The 21141-nt window shown below is 41.5% G+C and overlaps 1 protein-coding gene and 1 non-coding gene across 3 annotated transcripts in view; one reads left to right on the top strand and one right to left on the bottom strand.

The window, feature by feature from the left end:
- Window positions 1-21141, top strand: part of LOC106577065 (regulator of G-protein signaling 7) — a 56617-nt gene that overhangs the window by 10934 nt on the left and 24542 nt on the right. The window lies entirely within an intron of this gene.
- LOC123728819 (U7 small nuclear RNA) lies at window positions 6965-7021 on the bottom strand. The gene has a single exon (XR_006760591.1). It is a non-coding gene; the product is annotated as a U7 small nuclear RNA (small nuclear RNA).

The following is a 21141-nucleotide window of genomic DNA, read 5'->3' as shown; positions in this document are numbered from 1 at the left end:
AGGATGGCACATCAATGCGAGCTGTGGCAAGAAGGTTTGTTGTGTCTGTCAGCGTAGTGTTCAGAGCATGGAGGCGCTACCAGGAGACAGGCCAGTACATCAGGAGACGTGGAGGAGGCCGTTGGAGGGCAACAACCCAGCAGCAGGACCGCTACCTCCGCCTTTGTGCAAGGAGGAGCAGGAGAAGCACTGCCAGAGCCCTTCAAAATGACCTCCAGCAGGCCACAAATGTGCATGTGTCTGCTCAAACGGTCAGAAACAGACTCCATGAGGGTGGTATGAGGGCCCGACGTCCACAGGTGGGGGTTGTGCTTACAGCCCAACACCGTGCAGGACGTTTGGCATTTGCCAGAGAACACCAAGATTGGCAAATTCGCCACTGGCGCCCTGTGCTCTTCACAGATGAAAGCAGGTTCACACTGAGCATGTGACAGACGTGACAGAGTCTGGAGACACCGTGGAGAACGTTCTGCTGCCTGCAACAGTCATGGTGTGGGGTGGCATTTCTTTGGGGGGCCGCACAGCCCTCCATGTGCTCGCCAGAGGTAGCCTGACTGCCATTAGGTACCGAGACGAGATCCTCAGACCCCTTGTGAGACCATATGCTGGTTGGCCCTGGGTTCCTCCTAATGCAAGACAATGCTAGACCTCTTGTGGCTGGAGTGTGTCAGCAGTTCCTGCAAGAGGAAGGAATTGATGCTATGGACTGGCCCGCCTGTTCCCCAGACCTGAATCCAATTGAGCACATCTGGGACATCATGTCTCACTCCATCCACCAACGCCACATTGCACCACAGACTGTCCAGGAGTTGGCGGATGCTTTAGTCCAGGTCTGGGAGGAGATCCCTCAGGAGACCATCCGCCACCTCATCAGGAGCATGCCCAGGCGTTGTAGGGAGGTCATACAGGCACGTGGAGGCCACACACACTACTGAGCCTCATTTTGACTTGTTTTAAGGACATTACATCAAAGTTAGATCAGCCTGTAGTGTGGTTTTCCACTTTAATTTTGAGTGTGACTCCAAATCCAGACCTCCATGGGTTGATAAATTGGATTTCCATTGATTATTTTTGTGTGATTTTGTTGTCAGCACATTCAACTATGTAAAGAAAAAAGTATTTAATAAGATTATTTCTTTCATTCAGATCTAGGATTTGTTGTTTAAGTGTTCCTTTATTTTTTTGAGCAGTATATTTAAGTTTGACCTATTCTTACCACAACATTCTCAGCATGCAAATTAAAGGATAAGAAATCAGATTGGAATACACCCCCGTTTTGTTTCTCTCCAGATTTCATGGCTATTTGCATTTGAGGACTGTATTGTAGGTGATATAGAGACACATGGCATTTTCATTTTATTCATAGGACATTTGAACAGACTTTTATCATGCAAGCACATCCATATTTTTTACATTTCATATGTTGACACTTCATATGTTGACAATCTTCACATGTGAGTTTTGAACTTGCAAACCCCACATGTGATTAAGAAAGAAAATCATAAAATACAGTGTTACAAGTACAAGTACATTTTAATAACTGTTCTGTGTCCTGATTGACCATATTTGACCAAAAAATTAAATCACAAGGCCACAGTTTTGTCATGGTGTCCATGTGGTTGATGCCATTCTATTTGCGACGTTCCGGCCTTTATTATGAGCCGTCCTGTGGTTCCTACAATGTACGCACCAGACTGTTCCCACAACCTAATGAAACATTCTGAGAACCTTTAAATAACAGACAAAATGTGTTCTGGGAACATTCTTGTATCACCAATTGAGTGTTTTTTGCACCCTAAAATAAACATTTTATAATAATCTGCACAACTGTACAGTTTTGGCATTTCTGGAACATATATTTTGTGATGTCCCCACATTGTTCCCACCAGACTCTTCCCACAACCTAATGAAACATTCTGGGAACCTATAAAGAACAGATTAAATGTGTTCTAGAACCGTTCTTGCAACATTAGACAAATGTTTTATACAAACATTCTATAATCATCACCCCGACTGGACAGTTTGTGTTATCAGAACAATGTTCTGGGGAACTGGAACTGTTACGTTCCCCAGCAAGAAAACTAGAAATTGTTGTTCAAACAGAGAGGGGAACTAGCAAAGAGTCACTGACAACAACCAAAACGAAACAGGTGGGGTTCTAGGAGGGGTTCTGAAAGACACACATGGGGGTGTCCACTGAAAGTTGCATAGCAACAACAACTGGGACCTAAAAGACACCCACCATGAGCACCCACTAAATTTGCCCACTAAGAGGCAAACAAAAGATAAACCCACACCAAACCTAAAGACACTAAGCAAACCAAAAAGGTGGAGCAAAACAAAATCAGGGAAATCAATGTTTTTTATAAATCAAGTAGGGTGTGCCTTTAAAGGTGTTAACCCTCCGCATCTATCAAGACAACTGGAGCACTGGGCCAGCCACTCTTAAATATCACCTTGGCCAGTACAGGTTAAACACCTTCCCACTAATGAGACGGCAACCAGTACAGGTGTAACACATACTGACTAACAAGGTGAATTATGTCTGAGTGTTAGAGTTGCCCCTAGCTGTCAAAAAAAAGTAATAATAAAGAAAATTGTGCCGTCTGGTTTGCTAAATATAAGGAATTTGATGTATAACATTTACTTTTACTTTGTACTTTTACTCAAGTATGACAATGTAGTACTTTTTCCACCGCTGCCTGTAACAGAACCTTCACAGAACAATTTTGGTTTGCTGGGTATTTTCTTAATTCATTAGGTAATCAATTTCTTGCACAATGTTATCACAGTCATGCCATTTCTAAGTTGTTTGAAGTCCATTTTTCAAAATCAATTGTAGGTCATCAAATACATTTCCTGTAAAGATTTTCATGAGATATTGGTCTCTGCTCACTATTTTAAGTCATCCAATAAATATACACTTTCTGTAATCTGGCCAGGGAGAGTTTTACTGCTGATAGTGGATGGAGGTTTTACAGGGACTCCATTGGGAATAACACTCCATATCCTCTCTCAGCTCTTGTCGTTTACTTCTAATGAAAATGGATGGAAGAGGGGTAGAGGTGTTGACCTGATTACTGTGGAGCTGTGTGCCGCTTTTCCTCCAAGCATATTAATAGCATGCGCTGTGATTACCTGATTTATTCACAACACTCCTGGCTGACACTTAAGTTAGAGCATCTCACTGGGTAAAAGCGAACGATCAAATACGAATAGAAGATACAGTATGCAGCATCTCCTTTACGATGCTGGCCAGATGTACATACTTCAATTCGTGGTGTTTTCAGGCACAACCCAATCATTGCCTACTCCCTGTAATGTACTCTTTCCAGTCACATACAGTATAAAACATCTTTCTATATCGCGGGTGTGAGTGTGGTTCTCTGAGCTTGGTCACGTGCTATGATGAATAATGCTCTGCTGCATTCTGTATGTGGGACAAAAGCAGCCCCGGTGAGGCGCTCATAGTCACACAGAGGATAGAACAACATCCTCCTCCAGTAGGTGTGTGTGTGTGTGTGTGTGTGTGTGTGTGTGTGTGTGTGTGTGTGGTGTGGCTGCGTGTGTGCGTGCGTGCGTCTACTCTAGATGCTTATGGATGCTTAGATTGATCTGAAACATCACAGTGCTGTCACTGAGTACAACGGGTGCATGTCACCAAAATGGCTTTGGAAAGGATGAACAACAGATGAAAGGTTGGGGCTCTTTCATAACATTTGGAACACCTTTGATATTATTGGTCATGCATATCCATTATTTTAACCTGTATGTCAATTATTTGAGTACCCACTTAATCACTTTATAAGCCCGTCCATGCCAGGATTTTAGGTAAGCTTTTATAGCTCAATATAATGGCTTGGGAAATCTCTGGATTTTTAGTTACCAGGTTTTAAAACTTTGTGTATTTACGTCTCAGTATTTGTTAAATTGTCTCTCTCAAATGGTTCCCAAGGTCTGCTTCAGCTGTGTGAATGACTGTTTGAGGGTGTGAGTGACTGAGGATGTGACTGTTTGAGGGTGTGAGTGACTGTTTGAGGGTGTGAGTGACTGTTTTACGGTGTGAATGACTGTTTGAGGGTGTGAGTGACTGAGGGTGTGTCTGTTTAAGGGTGTGAGAGCCTGTTTCATGTTGTGAATCACTGTTTGAGGGTGTGAGGTTGTGAGTGACTGAGGGTGTGACTGTTTGAGGGTGTGAGTGACTGTTTGATGGTGTGAATGACTGTTTGAGGGTGTGAGTGACTGAGGGTGTGACTGTTTGAGGGCGTGAGAGCCTGTTTGATGGTGTGAATGACTGTTTGAGGGTGTGAGGTTGTGAGAGACTGTTCGAGGGTGTGAGTGACTGAGGGTGTGACTGTTTGAGGGTGTGAGTGACTGTGTTTCTTTTGATTTGCATTTCTTCTGTCTCTTTAACCAGAAGCCCGAACTTGCAGAAAAGGTTTTTCAAGCGGCCTGATCTTGTGTTGTGTGTATGGCAGTTCAGGCTTTTGTTTTTCATGTCTTGGCAGCCAGTGAGTGGAAGGGTGAGCTCTTCTCTCCACTCTCTAGAGTATGTGTATGACCATTAAACAAACAGCTGAGCAAATGTTATTGTATGATTCCGTTGTTGTTATTCTTACTTAAGATTGGTCTCATTTATATTATTGTGCTTACAAACCATATACAGCATGTGTGAATAAATTACTAATTACTACTATTGATTATTGATTTGTTGATTGATGAGAGCATACTGTATTGTACATGCAGGTCATTATGTAGGAACAAGCCTATAGTTTTGCCTCTGCCATGGTAACACAGCTGTGTAAAACGAATCCCGTCTGCTGATATTACAATGAATCATCAGCTGGGTATCAGGTCTATTCAGACCCTTGCAATTGTACATCATATGAAACGGAGTGAAGAGCTGTGAAGTGCCAAGCTCCCCCAAGCAGCATTCAAATTCATTCAGTGAGAGGCTCATTAATTGGCAGATCCGAGGAATCTTTGTGTGAAGCCCTTTGTGTGCTATGTAGGCCAGCGGAAATGACTACTGCCCACATGAAAAAATGCTATAGTATACTATGGTTAAATACTATAGTATTCACTGTATTGTTTTTGCGGACTTAACTGTTGTAATCAATGTACTGTTTTTGCGGACTAAAGTCCGCAAAAACACTTCAGTGAATACTGTACTATTAACTGTGGTGTTGCGGACATGACTGTACTATACTGTATTATTTATAGTTTACTATAGTATAAATACTGTGGTAAAAAAACACTAGTATATACAGTTGAAATCGGAAGTTTACATACACTTAGGTTGGAGTCATTAAAACTCGTTTTTCAACCACTCCACAAATGTTTTGTTAACAAACTATAGTTTTGGAAAGTCGGTTAGGACATCTACTTTGTGCATGACACAAGTCATTTTTCCAACAATTATTTACAGACAGATTATTTCACTTATAATTCACAGTATCACAATTCCAGTGGGTCAGAAGTTTACATACACTAAGTTGACTGTGCCTTTAAACAGCTTGGAAAATTCCAGAAAATGATGTCATGGCTTTAGAAGCTTCTGATAGGCTAATTGACATAATTTGAGTCAACTGGAGGTGTTCCTGTGGATGTATTTAAAGGCCTACCTTCAAACTCAGTGACTCTTTGCTTGACATCATATGAAAATCAAAAGAAATCAGCCAAGACCTCAGAAAAAAATCGATGACCTCCACAAGTCTGGTTCATCCTTGGGAGCAATTTCCAAACACCTGAAGGTACCACGTTCATCTGTACAAACAATAGTACGTAAGTATAAACACCATGGGACCACGCAGCCATCATACCGCTGAGGATGGAGACGCATTCTGTCTCCTAGAGATGAACGTACTTTGGTGCGAAAAGTGCAAATCAATCCCAGAACAACAGCAAAGGACCTTGTGAAGCTGCTGGAGGAAACAGGTATAAAAGTATCTATATCCACAGTAAAACGAGTCCTATATTGACATAACCTGAAAGGCCGCTCAGCAAGGAGGAATGCTCCCAAACCGCCATAAAACAGCCAAAGCCAGGTTTGCAACTGCACATGGGGACAAAGATTATACTTTTTGGAGAAATGTCCTCTGCTCTGATGAAACAAAAATGTAACTGTTTGGCCATAATGACCATCGTTGTGTTTGGAGGAAAAAGGGGGTGGCTTGCAAGCCGAAGAACACCATCCCAACCGTGAAGCTCGGGGGTGGCAGCATCATGTTGTGGGGGTGCTTTGCTGCAGGAGGGACTGGTGCACTTCACAAAATAGATGGCATCATGAGGGAGGAAAATTAAATGGAAATATTGAATCAACATCTCAAGACATCAGTCAGGAAGTTAAAGCTTGGTCGCAAATGGGTCTTCCGAATGGACAATGACCCCAAGCATACTTCCAAAGTTGTGGCAAAATTGCTTAAGGACAACAAAGTCAAGATATTGGAGTGGCCATCACAAAACCCTGACCTGAATCCTATAGAACTGAAAAAGCATGTGCGAGCATGGAGGACTACAAACATGACTCAGTTACACCAGCTCTTTCAGGAGGAATGGGCCAAAATGCACCCAACTTATTGTGGGAAGCTTGTGAAAGGCTACCCGAAACATTTGACCCAAGTTAAAGGCAATGCTACCAAATACTAATTGAGTGTATGTAAAGTTCTGACCCACTGACCCACTGGGAATGTGATGAAAGAAATAAAAGCTGAATTAAATAATTCTCTCAACTATTATTCTGACATTACACATTCTTAAAATATAGTGGTGATCCTAACTGACCTAAAACAGGGAATATTTACTAGGATTAAATGTCAGGAATTGTGAAAAACGGAGTTTAAATGTATTTGGTTAAGGTGTATGTAAACTTCAACTGTACTATAGTAATTACTGTAGTGTTTTTGCGGACATTACTGTAGTATTTACTACAGTGTTTTTGTTTTATTATCTTTGACATAGCAGTGGAGGCTTTGGCCTTGAGGAAACCTACTGGACAAATACTAAAAGAGCACATTTTCTATAACGTGTAGGTAGATAGGACTGAGGTCTGAATGGATATTTCAGAGCTTCTGCTCTTTTCTATAACCTGTAGGGAACACAATATGTGGTCTACTGTATACTGTAGTGTTTTTGCGGTTTTTAGTATACTGTAGTATTCATTATAGTATTTTACAGTATACTACACCATTCTATAGTAAGTACTACACATTATCGAGGTATACTACAGTGTGTAGTATAGTATTCAACAGTATGAATTATTAAGTAAGTACTGTAGTATTTTATAGTAAACTGTAGGATGTTTTCATGTGGGTGTATATGAAAACATACAACCTCTAGTTCAAAAGGGATGAAAATATATTTCACAAGGAAATAGTGAGTTTGATGTTGGATTGCTGGATTGCGTAGGCATTTCGGTCTTGGTGTTTTTCCACTATTGCACATAAGGCAAGGACTCAAACAGATGTAGGATATTAATTTGATCAACCTGTTGCAAGAGAACTTTCCTGCAATGTCTGGCCTTCCTGTGTGTCTCAGGTCGACTCTGTGTCTTCCTGTTGGACGTGTCTGACAGGCGTCTCCATCCTCTTGTTAAGCCTATACAGAGGCCCCAGACTTTACAAAGCCTATACAGATGTAGGATCTTAATTTGATCATTCTGTTGCTGGAGAACTTTCTAAACATCAAAGTGTATTTGAGGTTTAAAAAGGCTTCTGAAGTTTGTAATTTCCACTTTGAAATTTCAGACTTGATTTTCCCTTATGAAAAATGTATCAACCCTTACAAAAATGTCCATTAATTATAATCCACATAATAGTTCACATATCCTGTTGCTGCAGGATTATTTTTATGCTGTAGCAAACTGGCTCAAATGAAGATGCTATGTCTGTATGACATCAATCCCAGAAATTATAACTCCTGCTGTCTATGAAAATGGAACAGCTCGAGTTTGTCTTTATTAGTCTATGCCAAATGTTACTCCAAAAGTAGGACATTACAGACCACTATGGGTAGATTATGAAAGTATTGGTCAAATATGTATCATAATTCCTTGGCAGACTGTTGCATATTACTGACGCACCAAATACACCAAATACGCGCCTGTACATCTAGATTACTTCCCTTGCTGGCATTGTATGGCAGTGGGAGTGTCCACACATTTGGCCATCTCTCCTCTCTCTCCTGTGAAAAGCCTAACCGTTGTTGACTAGCACTATAGTCATACTAAACTGTATTTTCTTCTGTATTATACAAGGGGCTGAGGACGTCTAGGTATTAAAGGGATAGCTGACTCAGGGTCTCGTAGGCCTTGTCTGTCTGTCTGTCTGTCTGTCTGTCTGTCTGTCTGATTCATTTAATTACAACTCTCCATCTAATGACAGATTAGCAGGGTCTGGCCACACCACTGATGAGCTTAATGAGCTCAGAGATGGTCAGCTCTTAACGACTGCATGGAGAAAAACTGACGGATTGGCTTAACTGTGTCTCTCTGCTTTCCCCTTAGATCTCAGATGTGTCGGTGTGTCCATCCTGCTTCTTCTCTCTCGCAATGTTCTTCCTTTTATTTATTTCACTTGCTCTCCTCTGTCTGCTACCACCTCAACTCTTCTCTCTCCTTTCTCTCCTTTCTCTCTCCCTCCCTCTCTCTCTTCCACTCTCTCTTTCACTCTCTCTCTCACCCCCCCAACCCAGTATGGAGTCCTGCCAGCAAACCATCCCTCTCTCTCTCTCCTTTGAAGTCCAGAGAGAGAGAGAAAGAGAGCGAAAGAGAGAACGAGAGAGAGAATGTATTGAGGTGCTGCATAGCATAATTATTTTTCCTCCCATATGAAATGTTGATTCACCCATGATTCACAGGTTTTTTGGTTGGAACACTCTAAATAAGCATGTTATGTTGCAGTCACATCAAGACTCTCTGTTATTCGAGGGGATTGTCTTGATTCTGTTCTATGATGATGTATTTTTGGAACAAGTCAGTCCTCCAACCAAACAAGGTTTGTAATAACTAACAGTCAAATTATAATAAATACTGTATTGCATCATGCCAATGACAATTACATTGCTAATTCCCATACATATTTCAGTGCTTATTTGTGACCTCAATATGGAGTCACATTAGTCATGGACCAGCGGTCACAGCTCATCGAGTTGTCTCCACCTGAAACCCAGCTCACTGCTTCATGCCATTAGTTCAGCTTGGCTGCCACAGCCCTAGCTCACCTCACCAGTCTCCATCTTGGCTCGCTGTGCCTCTACGTTGTCTCTGTTCACCCATAGAATGTCTTGCTGTAATAGTATTTGTGTGTTTTCCTGTCCGTATATGTACCATGATTTTGATATTGATAATGATGACAATACTAGTATTACAAAAGCCAACTACTTTACTACTACTACAAAAGCCAACTACTTTGATAAACTTGTATTTATATTAGGATTTTCATTCTCCAGTCTATGTACTCATTTGATAAGTTCATCTTCCAGCTCTGTTAAAAATGAACCATTATAATTGGTATCAAAATTACTTTTCTTACTTTTCATTAATTTAACATGGTGCAATTAATTAAAGCCTCCCTAGTTAAATGAATTGGTAGTGTGCAACTCTGCCCAAATCCCTGGAAATTATCCTGAAGCTATGAAAGAGACTACATTCAGGATGGTTAAACAGTTGCAGAAATGCTCCAGGATGTTTTCAAGACATAACCGCCATAGGAAAACGCAAGTCATTCTTTTTCTCCCAGAGTGTTTCAGTCTCCCTGCTTTGGTTATCTACTAATTGGAAAGTGACATTCCTGTGGACAATACCAGTGTCTGGAAAAGTTGTGCTTTTTCACTCTGCTCCACGCTCCACTGGGATTACCGATGGTTGCATTCCCATGACAACCAGCACTCAGTCACTCATTATCTCCAACACTTCAACAGGGTGTCCAACAGATCTCTGGCTAACTGAGGGTGTGAGGAATGTGTCAGGGTTTGTGTGTGTGTACAGTATGTGTGTGTGTGTGTGTGTGTGTGTGTGTGTGTGTGTGTGTGTGTGTGTGTGTGTGTGTGTGTGTGTGTGTGTGTGTGTGTGTGTGTGTGTGTGTGTGTGTGTGTGTGTGTGTGTGTGTGTGTGTGTGCTTGCCTGCGCCCAGAAGTGCATGCAATGATTTCCCAGTTTCCCACATAAACACTTAAAAATAACAACCAAGCTGATGAACAACCAATTAAACAGTTCTCCAAGATAGAGGAGAACAGAAAGACAGAACCCTGTCAGCAATCCTTCAGTTTGAGGCAAGGGGCCGCGTCTTAACGAGCTGCCTTGTACAATGCCATATAAATCAGATGTACTATCCTCTGTCTGGGCTTCCTGTGTGTCTCAGGTCGACTTTGTGTCCTCCTGTTGGACGTGGCTAACAGGCTTCTCCATCTTCTTGTTAAGCCTCTACAGAGGCCCCAGACTTTACAAAGACCATACAGATGTAGGATCTTAATTTGATCAACCTGTTGCAGGAGAACTTTCTAAACATCAAAGTGTATTTGAGGTTTAAAAAGGCTTGATTTTTCCTTACAAAAAATGTATCAACCTCTACAAAAATGTTAATTAATTATAATCCACTTAATTCACATTTCCTGTTGGTGCAGAATTATTTTTCTGCTGTAGCAAACTGGCTCAAATGAAGATCCTACATCTGTATTTCCCCCTGTGCCAGAGATAACCGTTAGATCATGTATTATCCTCTCAGTACAGTGCCAGCGGGAGCTGATGGAAGCCTGCAAACCTTGCAGAGTAAAAACAAGGTTGATTCTTAAGCAGTGCATTAGGAGACGGTAAGCTATTTTTTGTGCCTTACTATACAAATATAGGATCTTAATTTGAGGATCTTAATTAAGATACGGCATTTGTAGATTGATTTGGATTCTTTCAGCTATCTTGCTTCTCCTTTGTCCTTTCATGAGTGTGTCGAATGAATAACTGGAAGGATGTTATTGATGCAACCTGCTCTCCAACAGACCATCACAAGCCCTCTAGCAAGTATGTGAATGTTCAGTATAGATGTATCAATAGTGTGTATCAAAACGCTTATGATCTCTATACAATTTTAGCATTATTTTGCCTGTCAGTCTAAGGTTATTGGCTGTGTGTCTGTCCCATCTGACTCTCAGACCCTCTCTGCTCCAGAGACAGGGCTGTGGCCTGGAATGCCCGTTAGGATCCAGCTGCTTCCAACTCATTGGTATTTGGGAGACAGAGCGTTCCCGAGCGTCTGTTGCACGTGCAAAGGAGGGGCTTGGCTGGGCTAGAGATGCTCTTCTCTCTCTCTCTCTCTCTCTCTCTCTCTCTCTCCTCTCTCTCTCTCTCTCTCTCTCTCATGTTATCAGGACCTAAAAATAGAAGCCATCCCCCCTCTCCCTCCCCTCCCAATGCATCTGTGTTTTCCTCCACAACCTCCCTCCTTCTCCTTCTCCTTCCTTGTCTTTTTTGTCCACAGATGAGACTCTTCACATGTTGAGAACCTGGGACTATAAGGTTCTATCTGCATTCATGTGAAAAATGAGTTATTGACCTAGCCTGGTTCTGTTCAATGTTCTCTACTGATATACCCCAATTCATGTTGTTAAGTTCAAAAGAATACAAGGTACAAATAGCTTACACCATTCAAACCAATGAGGGTTCGGAACTTTAAAGCCAGCTTATCTCAGAATCACCTTTTTGCAGATAGAACCTTATAGTCCCAAGCTCTAGATATGTACCCAGACTATTTAGACTGTAGTTACGTACAGTACTTGCCCCAATTTGAGTGGAGCCATACTTAATAAAACTTACTGCTGTGGTACATTTCCTTGTTTCACATGATCAGCAACTTAAAATGCATCCATATCTGAATCTTTAAACTGGGTTGAAATTTGATGAACTCCCCCCGCTGTGTCATAGCTAATCAGCAGATGCTAACCCCCAGGATGCACTGTGGTTGGTATATATGGACGTAATGCCCCGTGCTGCTACATCACATCATTATAAAACTGGATTTGAGGAATAGATTGCGCGTTCATAGAATACAAGATCGATGAACGCATACAGTAGTAACAATAACAGAAAATACATTTACAGGCCAGGGTTAACTGTATGTATTTGTTTTGTGAATACATGGTCATGGTCATGTCATGTAGTTTTATTCTCTGATTTCTTTATCATCAGTATCTCCTGTGGCTGAATTGTCAACAGTGCAGCTCAGCCAGCTCAGTTAGACACTGCAGAAAATGATTAGGCATCTTTTATTTTTTTACTTTATTTATTCATGTTCAGCAGGCTGTTTGAGTGATGAAACCACAGTAGGTGGGCAGCGTTATACGCTCTCAGTGGAATTTGTTCCAGCACACGACCAACCTTGGCTTAGTCATTTCGCCCACCGTCCGCCCACTGAGAGACACAGCGAGAGAGAGAGGCCTTGCCCCAGGATCTCTATCCCACTATCAGCCAGAGAGACAGCCGTCCAAACAGCAGAAACAACAACAGAGAGCCTAGACTCAACATTAGAAACCATAGACCCATCAACAGACACCTTAGAGACAGCAAAGGAATAGAAACAGAAAGAACAACCGGGAACATACAGATACAACAGAGACAGCATTGGACATACCGGTATAAACAGTGGTTGTAAAGGCAGACTTAGCAATAGAAACAGTTACAATGGATCAATGGCTGCAAAGCCAGCATTAGAAACATCAAAAGGGATTATTGGGAGAGTAACTGAAACAGCAGTATCAGAGGCGTTCCACCAAATGAGGGCCTTTTGCGTCCCTTTGATATTTTAAGTAGAAATGAAGAGTTTATTTCCAAAACGCTATATATCCATTTTCATAAATGTTGGTAAATTAGCTTTTATTGTTTAAAGAACTTATGAAAGAGATTGGTGTGTTTTTTCAGGATCTAACAATGGCATCGGGTGCTTCAGTGACAGACATGTATTTGTTTGAAATCTATCACTTGATGGTTTCATTTGAGAGAGACAAATAATCATAATTGTTTGCAAAACACGATATCCCATAATTACATTTTTCATAAAGAACTGTACTAATGATACATTTGTGACATGAATATTTAAAAACATGTTTTAAAAAATGAATCAATAGAGTAATATGAGATCTGTACTGTATGTAAAACATTTACATTTGACATTTTAGTAATTTACAGTTAGTGCATTGATCTTAAGATAGCTAGGAAAGACAACCACATATCACAGTCAAATATACAGGATACGAACATTTCATTCCAGCTAAACAATGGAAATATGCCTCCCGAGTGGCGCAGTGGTCTAAGGCTGGTTCGAGTCCAGGCTCTGTCGCAGCCGGCCGCGACCGGGAGACCCATGGGGCGGCGCACAATTGGCCCAGTATCGTCCGGGTTAGGGGAGGTTTTGGCCGGCAGGGATGTTCCTGTCCCATCGCGCACTAGCGACTCGTGTGGCGGGCCGGGTGCAATGCACGCTGACTCTATCGCCAGGTGTATGGTGCTTCTTCCGACACATTGGTGCAGCTGGCTTCCGGGTTAAGCGGGCGTTGTGTCAAGAAGCAGTGCTGGGTTGGGTTTCAGTGGACGCACAGCTCTCGACCTTCGCCTCTCCCAAGTCCAAACAGGAGTTGCAGCGATGGGACAGGACTGTAACACATCAAATCAAATACATTTTTATTGGTCACATACACATGGTTAGCAGATGTTAATGCGAGTGTAGCGAAATGCTTGTGCTTCCAGTCCAGCAATGCAGTAATATCTAACAAGTAATCTAAAAATTCACAACAGCTATCGTATACACACAATATAAGGGGATGGAATAAGAATATGTACATATAAATATATGGATGCGCGATGGCCGTGCGGCATAGGCAAGATGTAATAGATGGTATAAAATACAGTATATACATATGAGATGTGTAATGTAGGATATGTAAACATTATTAAAGTGGCATTATTTATAGTGACTAGTGATACCATTACATAATCAATTTATTTAAGTGGCCAGTGATTTGAGTCTGTATGTTGGCAGCAGACTCTCTATGTTAGTGATGGCTGTTTAACAGTCTGATGGCCTTGAGATAGAAGCTGTTTTTCAGTCTCTCGGTCCCAGCTTTGATGCACCTGTACTGACCTCGCCTTCTGGATGATAGCGGGGTGAACAGGCAGTGGCTCAGGTGGTTGTTGTCCTTGATGATATTTTTGGCCTTCCTGTGGCATCGGGTGCTGTAGGTGTCCTGGAGGGCAGGTAGTTTGCCCCCGATGATGCGTTGTGCAGACTGCACTACCTTCTAGAGAGCCTCGCAGTTGAGGGCGGCGCAGTTGCCGTTCCAGGCGGTGATACAGCCCAACAGGATACTCTTGATTTTGCATCTGTAGAGGTTTTTGAGGACCTTCTTCCCCACGCTGTCTGTGTGGGTGGACCATTTCAGTTTGTCCTTGATGTGTACGTTGAGGAACTTAGAACTTTCCACCTTCTCCACTACTGTCCCGTCAATGTGGATGGGGAGTGTTCCCTTTGCTGTTTCCTGAAGTCCACAATTATCTCCTTTGTTTTGCTGACATTGAGTGAGAGGTTATTTTCCTGACACCACACTCCGAGGGCCCTCACCTCCTCCCTGTAGGCAGTCTCGTCGTTGTTGGTAATCAAACCTACCACTGTAGTGTCGTCTGCAAACTTGATGATTGAGTTGGAAGCGTGCATGGCCATGCAGTCATGTGTGAACAGGGAGTACAGGAGAGGGCTGAGAACGCACCCTTGTGGAGCCCCAGTGTTGAGGATCAGCAAATTGAGGATACCACGAAATTGGGGAGAAAAAGGGGTATAATCAATAAATATATATATACAGAAAAACACATTTTAACACACAACTAAAATAGATTAATAAAAAATCTGAAAACAGTAATATTCTACACACACACGAAGGTACCCACCCATTAGCAATCATTTCTGGTGAAAAAACAGAAATGTGAAAAATTGGTGGATGTAGCGTTTTGAAAATTAACTCTTCAAATTATTCACCAATAAGCCTGTTATATTCAATGAAGTGCCCTTTAAAGGAAATATTCACCCATTTTTAATGTTGTATTGTATTTGTGCATCTCTGAGCGATGTTCTGTCGAATCCCTGGGTCATTTCATGTTTTCATGTCTATCTGAGATCTTTCCATTCACACAGGCAGAAATACAGGGAGGTGTATTGTAATGGTGGGGGGGGGGGGGGGGGAAGAAACCAGCATAGAAATGAGAAAGCGACCTGGCATAAAACTCCTGCCAGGAATATCTCGCCTGTTAATCAGACAAAATGTCAAATGAGGATAAATGCTGCCGTTTTTCCAGGCAGCAGGCCTACCTCACATCCATGATTCACAACTCAGCTTCCAATACAGGGATAGGGAATGGCAGGATTCTCCCTGGGGAGGGGTGAGGGGGGAGAGAGAATTCAACATTCCCCTGTAGGTATCCTGACATTTGGCTTATTCCCTCTGGACTCCAGCTTAGATCAACCACATCCTGTGGGCCTGGTACAGTAGCTCCAGGGAGTCACAATCCTCTCTCTCTCTCTCTCTCTCTCTCTTGCTCTCTCTCTCTCTCTCTTTCTCTCTCTCTCTCTCTCTTCTCTCTCTCCCTCTCCCTGAAAGCTCACACGTAGGAGAAATGGGGGCAGCATGTTCCAAACGCTTGCCTTTGATGAAATTTCACTGGTTTGAACATTCAAAGAGATGGGTGATTGACTGTAGTATAGGCCTTGGTATATGATTGTATTTGTATTTATTAGGATCCCTATTAGCTGCAAAAACACAACAGCCCACATCATAAATAAAACAATACATCCTACACTACTTCATTACATCATTACTCTCTTATTACAAATGTACGATATAAAATAGATAATACTACAATACAACAACATTACAATGTGTGCGTGTGCAAAATCTGATTTTACTGCTCGCTTGAGTTCCATGTAGTCATGGCTCTATGTAGTACTGTGCAGTTCCCAGAGTCTGTTCTAGACTTGGGGACTGTGAAGAAACCCATGGTGGCATGGCTTGTGGGGTATGTATGAGCATCTGAGCTGTGTGTAAAGCTGCCAAAAGAATTCTTCGAAGCAGAATAGGAACGTTGGTGTCTCCGTCGGCAACCATCTGGAACACAATCTAAATTAAATACAGAGTGAGAACGCTATCCGTCAAAACCCTCTTAGAAATCACACCTGTATATTATTAACTGTGAACTGGGGTAGAACGTTCAGACATGTCGCTCTTTCGCTCATTTTCTGTCCACTTCAGGATGTTGTGTAAGTTCATGTTGTCAATTCAAATGGCACTTTTTAGGGGCCAGAGGGGAAACGCTGTGTCGAATGAGGGAGAGTTACAAAAAGAGACAAAAGAAGAAAAGAAGAGTTGAATTGCTGTGCCCACTGGGTTAGATGAATTGTTGTGCCCACTGGGTTAGAATGTACTATTCATTTTATGGTCCATTACAGTGTCTTCAAAGGGAAAATGACAACGACGTTATGATAATGATATCATTTACTGATGTGGGCGAATGTTGCTTGTTCTTCCTCATGTCTGTTGTGGCATAACTCTTCTACAAATGGATAGTTCCCTGAATTGGTGTGACAAAACAGAAGCCTCTGGAAGTGAGCCTCTGATTTGCATGGCTAAGCGTCTCTTATCCGGGCACCATTTGTACTCGGGCATCTGCTCTTCATGTTCTCTAGCCCCGTCCTGCTGTGAGCCAGAATGCAGCCTCTTCAGCATGACTGTGCTCCAGGTTTACTAGTACCTACGAAAGGGAGCAAGTGAGAGAACCAAATACTGCCAGTCGTGTATGACTGTATTTACAGTTCCAGTTACAAAACCAAACTCCCGTCTCCTCCCAGTTTTCCTGGTACAGGGGCTCTTCTTCACAGGACCTAAGTATCCTCCCACTCCCTCTCCGTCTCCTGTTAACGACGGGCAAACTGTGATGTTGTTGCTGTACTACGTCTTCCGATGTTGCCTTAGTAACAAAGAGACATAGACAGAGAGTGGTACTTAAAATTCACGTCATTCTTTCACTAACCTAGTCTCCAGGAGGTCAATAACTTCTCCCTCCTGTCCTGAAGGTAATGTCCATCTGAATGTCTGTCTGCCATGTGGTAATATTCCACTGTGCCAGTTTATGGGGGGAGGGGGATTGGGGGGTGGGAGGGGGATTGGGGGGTGGGGGAGGGTTTCTTGGAGAGGCAGTAGTGTATTTTTGGCACTTGGCATCATTGCTTTTTTTAATCTTTATTAGCTGCAGAGGCAGAGCAATATCAATATCTGTGTAACCAGATACTTCACTCAGAATACCCAGTTTAGATGATGAAACAGTAGGCTATGGCAATGCAGAGTGAATATAACAGTCATTTTATGATGACAGCTTCATGTGTGAAATGTAATTGATATTAAATCTGAAGATGTCCGTTATAGCATTGGGACATTATGACATGTCATATATTTCTATTGACTTCATATTTTGAAAAGTTGGACACTGAGTGACATTATGGAATATGCTTAATGAAGCTCATCGGTCCGTTGATAGACATGCAGAATATTATTGTGACACATGCAGGGTATGCAAATATGATGATCAAAGTAGTTGATTGGTTTTCTATTTTTCAATCATTTATCATTTGTTTTTTTTTGACGATACCTCTCTCTCAAACAGTAAGCTCATATCACTATGTTTGACGGTTCTCTGCGAGAAGGATGAGTTTTAAGCCTGATATGTTTGCAAGTTAATTATCCTGTTGAAATGAGGCGAAAATGGTTACTAAAACATGGGGGATTGAAGCTAGAAAGGTATCTTATGAATAAAGACCATTTTAATATCTTAGGTCAGCACACCTCTATAACATTGGCTAGTAAATTAATAATTTATTTCTCTATATAATATACACTATATGAGCTTGAATGAACATGTTTTTATTAACAAGGGCACAGTCTTGGATGGATTTAGCTGATATAGCCACCAAGTCAGAGATGTAATCTATTCATATTTCACTCTATTCTCTAGATCTGTTCATATATGGCATGTACATTTGAATGAGGATCTCAAACAAGCCTATGTTCTGTTTTTGCCTAAGGCATGATGAGAACATTGTGTTTTTGGATTGAGTCCATATTATGCAAACGCATCACACTGTTCAACACTATGTTTCTTATTTGCTTGTCGACATAACTGTGTTTTAACTCAAAACGTCACAAATCATGCCCCGAGGACTGTGAGCAATTCTCTGTTTCTAAGTGAAGTGGATGATTTTAAAATGGAACGGGAAGAGGAAGTGTCCATGACCAACTCTCACTCAAATCTGCATTAAATCTGCCTGTATGCTCCATAATGTGTGGTGTATTTATTATATTATATGTGTGACACGCAACAGTGTTGTCTTTCTAGAACACTGTGATAGAAGTGTGTAGGGTAACTATAACTGTGTACAAATCTACACTTGTGTCCTCCTCAGATAAAACTAGCTGGATAATTCCATTCCCCTCAGGATAAGCAGTTCTTAAAGCCTCATAATACACAGAATCCTAATGCACAGCTTTCATTCACAATCTGCAATCATGGTGCTGCAGTATAAAACGCAAATGTTTACAAGATAACACAAACCTGCCACAATAGGCCACCGTCGTTAAATGGGCAAGTCATTAAGCTTCTGTAAAGCCCTACAGGAGCAGCAGGCCCACTGTAAGGAAATGAAAAGCTCCTCCGTTATTCTCCTCCGTGATGGATGATTGTCCCACTTCCATGCTGGTGATGCTGTAAAAGAAACTCACTCTTTCCTTTCTCTCTCTTTTCCTGGTAGTGAGCAGTTCAAGTGAGTAGATGAATGAAGCAGATTTAAAAAGTCTAGTGCTTCATTTAAAAGTGAATGTTTGTTCTTTTGTCTCAAATGCTCATTGGCGCACCCTGAAAATTCTGAGACACATTATACACTACAGATGTAGGATCTTTATTTGAGCCAGTTTGCTACAACAGGAAAATGATCCTGTAACAACAGGAAATGTAAATTATTATGTGGATTATAATTAAGGGGCATTTTTGTAAGGGTTGATACATTTTTCGTTATGGCAAATCAAGTCTGAAATTTCAAAGTGGAAATTGCAAACTTTAGAAGCCTTTTTTAAACTCAAATACAACACGTTTGCATTTCTAAGCAACAAAAGAGTGATCAAATTAAGATTCTTCATCTGTAGTTGGAATAGCAAAGTGGTAGCGCTTATTATATTTGGAGCTTTTGTTAGTCATTTCATATTTACATACTTGTGTTCAGAAAACAGGCAATTCGCTGTAGAAAGGCAGCAAGATGTAGATCTAGGCATTCAGTACAAGAGAGAAACACTGTTCTTCTTCATGATATGTACTCAGGAAAAACATTTCAGTGGGAGGGAGAGACAGTGTGAAGTATCGATCATTACTCTGTTATCCTGCCGATTAGCTCAGTGAATCATGTAACGAAGTTCTAAAAAGGTGTCAGGAAGTTTCATTTCTCAATGTGCCTGCTGTCATTAATTACTGTATGGATAATCTATTGGCATTGTGAATACTGGTAGCAGCTGTCTTTTACCTAAGGATCTCTGTTGTCATAGTGACAGAGCTTTGTTAGAGACTTGCTCAGAATGCTCTGATGAGAGCTGTTCAGCACGGCGTTCGATCCTCTGTCTGTCTGGCAGCAGTTGCACCCATTCAGGAGGGAGGACATACACGTTAGATAGGCATCTCTGTAACCCCCATACTGTTTATACTCTATACCTGTGTTCTTTCAGTCCATTACAAGCCAATTACTCAATAGGTTTTGGCTTCAGGGTACTTGAAATAAGCAAGCTCTTTTTGTAAGATTCTCAATTTTCTCAAAATAATTGTGACGTGCATGTGTTGGTTGCCCTGGTGAATTGATTTTAATATGGCCTTGTGTGTCTACATATCTATATTTGATGCAGTTGTATTTACTATTATTGATTACAGAGGGGTCTGCTCTACTCTGTTCCATTTTCTATTTCAGTTGAGACTTTGGTACATCCTAGGTTGCTGGGCTACTGTGTCCAGCAATTGCAATTATGTGTTATTGTCATGAAATACTTAGGACAACAGAACAGTCCATTGTGACTTAAAATGAAATCAATGCCTTCAGTGGAGGTTCCTCAGAGGAGGAAGGGTAGGACATTCTTCCTCAGTGAATTTCATAAAAAATTACAATGGTAAAACATTTAAAAAGTGCAGCTAGCTAGTTTATCCTACTGTAACACCCTGCTCAAACAGAGGGGATGCTATGTTAGCTAGCTGGCTATGACTATCCAACACAACTCTGGAACTCTTCCAAGTCAAGGTTAGCTTTTGGTATTACTAATTTATTGCCACCGGGGCCCGCTGGTGTGACTGCTTACTGACAGTACACTGTAACATTACTGCATGATTGTAGCGGGTTTACTAATGCGTTAGTTCTATTAGCTATGCTGACTATGACGTTACTTTAGCTAATATGGTGACAACAATGTAGGCTGTTTGTAGAGGTTGTACTTGGAAAGTTTTTTTCGCCTGGTCACATACAGCTGAGGTGTTGTGCATTGAAGTCCACAAGCGAAGGGAAGAGAAGGAATACAACGTGGCTGCTATGAGAGTGAACTCTGTCTATGCATGATCAGGGGTGTATTCATTCCGCCGATTCTGTTGAAAAACGTTTCTTAAACGGAAGCAAATGGAACAAAACGGGTATACATTTGTCCAATAGAAACGCATGTTTGCAACTGTTGGACTAATGATTACACCCTATATCAGCTAGTTGCAGGCAAGAGTGTTCAAGGCGGTATTGAATGTCACTGTCTGTCACCTCAAATTTGTCTCTCGACCTGTGTGCACCTGTGTTGTAAACTTTCATTAATAGGCTAGGTTGTAGCAACCTCATGATGGGTACAGGGAAATTAGAATATCATGTAGTAGCCTAAACCTATCGTTGTTACATTGAACTGGATGAATGGAATATGAATGAGAGTCATCCAATATGCTGTAATAGAAATAAGGCCGTCCTCCCTCATCTTAAACTGCACTGACCGCCATTGGACATATCTGATGATTGAACACCATTTCTCAGTAAGAACCTCTATTTTAGACTATTGTACAAA

The sequence above is a fragment of the Salmo salar genome, chromosome 18 (genome assembly GCF_965601325.2).
Source record: "Salmo salar chromosome 18, fSalSal1, whole genome shotgun sequence".
Classification (NCBI taxonomy): Eukaryota; Metazoa; Chordata; class Actinopteri; order Salmoniformes; family Salmonidae; genus Salmo; species Salmo salar.
Note: the sequence above shows the minus strand (reverse complement) of the source record. Positions and strands in the feature narration are given on the sequence as shown.